The sequence below is a fragment of the Microtus oregoni genome, unplaced genomic scaffold (assembly GCF_018167655.1).
Source record: "Microtus oregoni isolate MIOR12 unplaced genomic scaffold, Mior012 000041F_ref0000270, whole genome shotgun sequence".
NCBI classification, from domain to species: domain Eukaryota; kingdom Metazoa; phylum Chordata; class Mammalia; order Rodentia; family Cricetidae; genus Microtus; species Microtus oregoni.
Window position 1 is genome coordinate 15,349,550 of NW_024543208.1, and position 7,708 is coordinate 15,357,257.

At 50.3% G+C, this 7,708-nt stretch overlaps 1 pseudogene; it reads left to right on the plus strand.

Moving 5' to 3' along the window:
* The first annotated feature begins 800 nt into the window (after nucleotides 1–800).
* On the plus strand, nucleotides 801–885 carry LOC121433902 (annotated as a pseudogene).
* Nucleotides 886–7,708: the final 6,823 nt, after the last annotated feature.

The following is a 7,708-nucleotide window of genomic DNA, read 5'->3' on the forward strand; positions in this document are numbered from 1 at the left end:
GCAGAGGGACCACAAAGGAGAACCTGATTCACCCCAGTACAATGATAGCTTCCTGAGGAATGTGGGGCAGAGGGAGAGGAGGACCAGGAGGTGAATCCTGGAAGAGCAGGTTAGACCCCCCTGTACAGGGAGTTCCTGTGAGCATAGCAGAGGGAGGAGAGGACCAGGAGGTGAATCCTGGAGAGAGCAGGTTAGACCCCCCTGTACAGGGAGTTCCTGTGAAGCATATCAGAGGGAGGAGAGGACCAGGAGGTGAATCTTGGAGAGAGCAGGTTAGACCCCCTGCATAAGGAGTTCCTGTGGGCATAGCAGAGGAGAGTGAGCCAAGAGCAAGCACAGGACAGGTGATGTCTTAAGGGCCAGAGCCTGAAGCAAATGCAGCTGGACAGGAAGCCCTTGTGATCTCACAAAACAGTGGCGGAATTTGCTGTGTAGCAGATCTTCTAGCTGCAAATGAGCCCAAGTGATGGGGGAGGGGCGTCTGTGATGGTGAACCAGAGGCAGATAGGGTAATGGGGAGGGCAGTAGGCATGGGGAGGCAAAGGAAAACTGTGTACAAACTGGAATCAAAAGGCTTTGAAGAATAATTAACTGTGAGGAGGGCAATGGAGCCAGGGAGGTCTCCATTCCAGTCTCTAGATATGAAATAGATAGGGCTTGTTCCCAAAGAGGGACCAATGGGAGAAGAGAAGCAGATGGGTTACCATGGAGCCCACCAATGTACCCCCCGTGAGTCATCCAAACACCATCAATCAGCTTGGCAGATGCCTTAAAAGTGTCCTGTTAGTGGTGGCATTCTTAAGACTATACTTTCAGGGATCATTTCTATAGCTTGTTACTAGTGTGGCATTCTTGAATTAAGAATGATTCCTGCCACTTCCTGGTGACATCATCTCTTATGCACAGGGCCAAAGCAGGATAAATCCAGGTTCGTTCATCCATTCCCCAATGTCCACGAACTATCTCTACACTCAGATCAGCACAGGAGGAAGAGACCCCTTCCCAGAGTGCCTGAGCACATACAAATGACTGAACCCTAGCAGAGGTCGAACATGGCGAGGCGTGGGGGGAAGCAGGAGCAGTAGGAGGAAGGCAGTGAGCCAGACAAGGCTGGACCAGGCAGCCTGAGAGCATAGGCTTGGAGTGCGAAGAAGTGGGGAGCACCGCCCTGAAGACATCTGGGAAAGCACTGCTGACGGCAGATGTGCTTGGCTCCTGGAACTGAGAAAAGGGAGAAGAGGAGACAGCACTCAGGTGGACAGAGGCAAGCTGAAGGTACTTCCGCACTTCTCCCGAAGAGGCCCAGGCCAGGGCCGGCTCTTACCCTGCATGGTAAGGGAGACTGTTAGACTTTGCTTTTCTATTGCTATGACAAACAACCATAACCAAAGGCAACGGGGGGGGGGGGGGGGGGGGGAGGAGGGGAAGGGAGAGTATTAGTTTGCAGATTTGCATGGGAAGCCAAAGCGGGAATTCTTCAGGGACAAATGAAGCAGACGGCGGGGAGAAATGCTGTTTACCAGGTTGCTTTCTCCTGCCTGTGTAGGGCCAGCTTTCTTACACAACACAGGAAGGACCATGGTCCGGGTAACACCACACACACTGGGTCGGGCCCTCCTCCATCAAACAGCAATCAAGAAAATGCCCTCAACAGACATGCCCACAGGCCAATCTGATGGAGGCAATTTCTTAATCTTCCCAAGTATGACAAGTTGACAGTCAAAATTAGTCATCATGGTGGCTGTCGGCAGAAGAGATATGATTGACTCACTCAAGGAAGATCACATGGAAGGAGCAAGCGAGCATGTGCAGCCAAGGCAATAACGTGGGAAGGAAACTGGAGAGGCAGATACGAAGCTGGAGCCCAACAATGACAGCAGAGAGTAGACTTGGGTGCTGTGATTGACAGTCAACAACTGTGATGTAAATTTCCAGAGTGGGGCTGTGAGATCACGGACCTGAGCCTTTAAGATTCTGGCCACTCTGAGAGGCCACATCCCACAGCTTGAAATCAGGTCTGTCTACCCCCACCCCCACCACTGTCTCTCTGGAAACAGAGTCAATAAGTCATGCTGTGTCGAATATCACCTAATTTTCTAATCTTGCCCAGTACCTGGCATCTCCAGTGCTTTGTCACATAGACTGTGTTGACCTAAATCACACCAGTGCAGACCCTCCTGATACCCCCTTAAAGGATATAAAAGCCACCTATTTCCCTTACTTCAGGGCTTTTTCTCTGAAGGTTTCTCCTCTGGGCCCCCCTGACTTATGTTGTCTAAGACAGTTATCAGTCTCTTACTTTAAGCCATCCCTCTCAATGAAGCTCCTTTCCAGGTCTGAAAGGGAAGCCTCTCTCTCCCTTTGAGTCCTTATTGTGCAGTATATGATGTGATATGCTGTCCCCTTTCTAATGCTCTCCCACCTCAAGGCCCAATCATGCTCTCACAGTCTCTCCTAGGAAAGTCCAGTGAAGGGTGTTTTCATGAAAGTTCCTTTCCCATACCAACCAACCCATCTGTCATCCTTTTTCTCTACCAAGGTCTTTGTGATAGAAAAGAGGGATCTAGAGCAGGACATGGAAGAGAGAAAGGAGACTGGGTTGTGGTAGACTCAATGCCTTGGATCATCAGACCCAGTGAACCATCTGTCTTGCCAATGTGGCCAGAGACAGGCATGAGCTAGCCCACAGTCACACAGCAATTAGCAGTGAGGGGGGGACTTGAATGAACTTCATGATCCTGCTCCCCCAGACCTAGGCCCAACTGAAATAAACTGGAGCCAATGAGGCCCATGGGAACAGAGGACAGTGAGCAGAGGGACTTCTCATGAGCACCCACGCCACCATCACTGCAGCAGGCGACAAGTAGACACACGCTCCTCTGGGATAAACTGTTCTTCCTGCTTTCCCGATGAGAAGCAGAACCTCCGGTCCTGCAGGCCCACTCAGCATCCTTGCAAGCAGAAGATAACTCACCTAAAGTCTGTGCGCGGGCTGCATGTGCTGAAGATATCTGTCGGCGAGGCTGGCAAAGAACGGATGGGCATAGGTGAGCTCTATGAGTCTTGGGCTCATTTGAGAAAGAACTCAGCCAGTGAGCCATAAGGAAGGACCCCATCACCACCTGCTGGCTGAAGGAGGAGCTCCAGAGTACAGGCTTGTAACCCTTCTACTAACAGATCAACTCTGGCCTTCAAAGTGGTGGAGCTGGATAGGTAAGTGACTTGACAGTGGGAAGGGAGTGGACCAGTGTGACCCACCGCTTAGCCAACAATGGGCTTCTGGGACTGGGGCTACACATCCAGCTGCCCAATACCTTTTCCTCTTTCCAACGCATGGCTTCCAAGATCTTCTGTTGCTGTTGCAAGGCCAGTGAGTCGACTCACAACACTGCTGGCTGCCACTCTCCAAGAAATTCCCAACAGGAACACCCTCGGACCTTCAGTAAGTCCATACTTGGAACAATGGGCACAAGCTTGAGTTACTTCTTGGTAATTCAGTCTCCCCAGCCACTTCTTGCCAGGACACCTTCTTTAAGACTTTGTGGGTACAGAAAACTTATAATCCAACTGTCTACAGACTCTACAGGAACTGAAGCTGAGGCCATGGAGGGATGCTGTCCACTGGCTTGCTCAGTCTGCTTTCTTATACAACCTGAACCACCTGCCCAGTGATGGCACTGCCTACAGTTGGTTGAGTCTTCACATATTAATCATTAACCATGAAAATGTCCTATAGATCTGCTGACAGGCCAATCTGATGGAGGCATTTTCTCTATTAAGGTACCTTCTTTCCAAATAACTGTAGCTTGTGTCAAGTGGACAGAAACAAACCAGCAAGATCACCTTGAACTTCTGATTGCCCTGCCCCCATCTCCATGGTGAGATTACAGACTGGCACCTTCAAACCTATTTAACGTAGAGTTGGCGATTGAACCCAGGTCTTTCTCTATGGTAGGCAAGCACTCTACCAACTCAGCTATGTCTCCAGGCCTGTTTTCAGAACCATGAACAATCATAGGAATCCTAGGTAGAGTATGATTAGACTTTTTATTCATAATAAAAAAAAACTTTGTCCAAGCTGCCTTCTCCTCTGTTTTTTCAGGTATGAACACAAGTGCTTATCAAAGGAGTTATCAAAGGAAACAGTTAATCAACTTCTCCGATAACTGGCCAGTATTTAAGGCATGTAACATTGCGAGACCCTGAAGGTTCTAGAAGGAGCATCCTGTAGGCTCTGAGCTGTGCAGCTGCTGGAGGGTCTCCAGAGAATGAAGAAGGCAGTGGCCAGGAGTCATGAAGACTGATTCAAAAACTCTACCACGGGAGTAGAAGAGGTCTGAGCCATCCCTGAGCCATCAGCATGAGACACTCCGGCTCCTGACACAGCCAGGGAGAGGGGCTGCTTGCAAGTAAAGTCCTTAGTCGCATCAGATGACTTCTCAGACTCCTCTGAGTCCCACAAGTGGAGAATAAGATGCGCCTGCCATCTCTTGTAGGAGAGGTAGTTTTTCTATTCTACAACATTTAAGCTTCTCTCAACCAACCCTCAAGTACCTAGGAAAGCCATGTAGTGGGGAGGCTTGTGTAGACGGGCGCTACTGTAAACATTTAGAGCCAGGGGACACGATTCTGCTCACAAAGACAGTGAAGAGTGATGCTGATCATGGGGTACCCTGCCATCAGCAACCCCAGGGCTGCACAGTGCCAGATGCAGGGCTCCCATCTCAGGCAGGAACCCCAGGGATGCACAGTGCCAGATGCAGGAGCCCCCCAGGGGCACCCTGCCATCAGCAGGGCTCCCATCTCAGGCAGTAACCCCAGGGATGCACAGTGACGGATGCAGGAGCCCCCCAGGGGCACCCTGCCATCAGCAGGGCTCCCATCTCAGGCAGGAACCCCAGGGATGCATAGTGACGGATGCAGGAGCCCCCCAGGGGCATCCTGCCATCAGCAGGGCTCCCATCTCAGGCAGGAACCCCAGGGATGCACAGTGACGGATGCAGGAGCCCCCCAGGGGCACCGTCCCATCAGCAGGGCTCCCATCTCAGGCAGGAACCCCAGGGATGCACAGTGACGGATGCAGGAGCCCCCCCACCAAGAGATCCAATCTCAGGTAAGTAACCACAGGGCTGCACAGTGCCAGATGCAGGAACCCCCCAGGGGCTCCCATCTCAGGCAGAAGCCTGCCACTCTGGTAGCGCAGGATAACTTTGGAAGCAAAAGAAGAAGGAGCATTTTGCACCTGACTTTGGGGTTCAGGGAAGGCTTCCCGGAGGAGTCAGTACTTGAAGGCTCTGAAGGTTGAAAGGGAACTGACCAAGAAGAAGAAACAAAATTAGAAAATCTGGGAAACAGATCTGGGGAGGTGCAAGGGTCACAAGCTTCAAACTCTGTACTACCTCAAGAAAAATTCTGCACTGGGGTGTGATATAGGGAGAAATGGGCAACAAAATCTTGGTATTCCAGGGTGCCCTGAAGGTAATGAGGGGATACAGAAGCAGGATGACACAGCCAGATTTGTAGGTTTTGAAATACCGTGTCTTTGAGCCAGGCAGTGGTAGCACATGCCTTGAATCCCAGCACTTGGGAGGCAGAGACATGTGGATCTCTGTGGGTTTGAGGACAGCCTGGTCTACAAGAGCTAGTTCCAGGACAGGCTCCAAAGTTACAGAGAAACCCTGTCTCAAAAAGAAAGAGAAAGAAAGAAAGAGAGAGGGGGGGGGAGGGAGGGAGGGAAAAAGGAAGGGAGGGAGGGAGGGAGGGAGGGAGGAAGGAAGAAGTTTGGGTCTCTGCCCCTGGAGTTGGCTGTGGCAGTATCTAACAGTACACACCAGGAAGGAATGGTGCATAAACAACAGGAATATGTGAACTGCTCCTGCCCTGGAGGCTGGAAGTGAGGCTGAGGCACCAACAGGCACAGCATCTGGCAAGGAAGCACATGCTTCTCTCTGTGTCCTCACAGAAGGGATAAAGAGTCTCTGCTGAGCTTTTATAAGGGCACTCACTAGTCCTAATGCCATCCCAAGGGGTCCCCAACTTCTATGTCATTACCTCCAGAGTTAGGACTTCAACATGAAGCCTGGGGGACAGTCACAAGGTGAGTAGGAAGTCAACACCCTGTACTCGCACACCCTGTGTGTGTCCCACCTAGAGAGAAAGAAACCCGACACTCTGTCACCGACTGTGTTCACATCTACGCTTAAAATCACATCTCTTTCTCAATGCCATGACAAACTACCTGGCAAAGGCAACTTAAAGGGTAATCTTGGTGTACAGTCCGTCAGGGGCTCCACAGTGGGACCATGTCCACACTGCATCCACAGGAAGAGTGATCCTTCTTTCCTTTTTACTTAGTCTGGGGTCCCAGACCCTGGGATGATGATGCCCACATTAAGAGTGTGCCCCCCTCCTTATTTAAACAGGCCCAGGGTATGTTCTTTGGTGGTTCTAAATCTACCCGTGCAGATTAACCATCAGTGTGAATGGTGAGTTTGAGTGTATTCATGCAAACATCATGGGAAGTTTGGCTACAGCTTCCATTTCTAAGACTCTGTGAAAAGCAGTTCAACCAAAACAATAAGACAAAAAGGTTAGCAAAGCACGTGGGTTTCACAACCTAGGAAGCTGGCACAGGGTGAGGAAATTAGAATGTTTGCTAATAGTAAGAGGCAGGCTGAGACTCAGACTCGGGAAGTCTATCCAAACTCTTCACACCTCTGGTCGTGTTGCCCCTCATCAATGACAGAATGACAACAGGTATTGTTCTTTTCCTCAGATTGGCTGTTCATTGCCTGCTTTTAAAAATGGAGCTGAAATGGTTAATTTTTTGTTGGCAGCTGCTGAACAACTTTGGCAATGGCTGGAGCTAAAGATATGAGGAAGAAACAGCGTCCTTTCCTGGTCCCACAATGGTCTCGTTTTGTGGGTCATTGCAGTGGTCCCACAATGGGTCTCGTTTTGTGGGGTGTTGCAGCTTCGCAGCTTCAGCTTAGGTGACTTTTTAGCTCAGGGTTCAGCTGCACTGAGGACTGGAGACACATAGCATCTGTGTCTCCTTGTGTCCCTTACGAATGGAGTAACCCCAATGAGACATCTCCCTGTAACAGCACCTTAGAAGGCATGCTTCTAGAACATTCTACAGATAAATTTCTCAGTGATTGTGAGCCATAGCCATAGCCTCAACAAAATTTGGCTCTCAGTCCTAGGTGGGGCTCCCCTCTCTCTGCTGCTCACATGCCCACAGATCTTTCTGCCACCACTGCCTCCTTACACTATCTCTTACTAGCGCTAACAGTTATTAGCACTAGAAGTTGCTTTATCCAAACTAGTGTGTGGTTTTGGACCTGACTAATACAGAAATAAAACCAGAGCCAGCCCTAGCAGACAGGAAAAACTCATGGGCATGATCGGGGCAGCAGCAGCGTAGGAGACTGGAGAAGAAGCCCAGGTCACAGTGTTTCTTGGGGAAAGCTGACCTCTAGTCCAGACCATGTGGGAAAAAATAGAGAATGAGGTTCTCATAGTGTTGGGGACACTCTGACAACACTCATTGTCCCATTCTGGGCTGTGTCTAGGTGAAGGAGCCTATGGGGGCAGGGGGAGGAAGAAAATGGAAGAGAGGAGAAGGATTGTTGAAGAGGAGGAGGAGGATAGAAGGAGGAAGGGAAGGAGAAAGAGCCAGGAATGCTGATGTGGGCTTATAATTCCA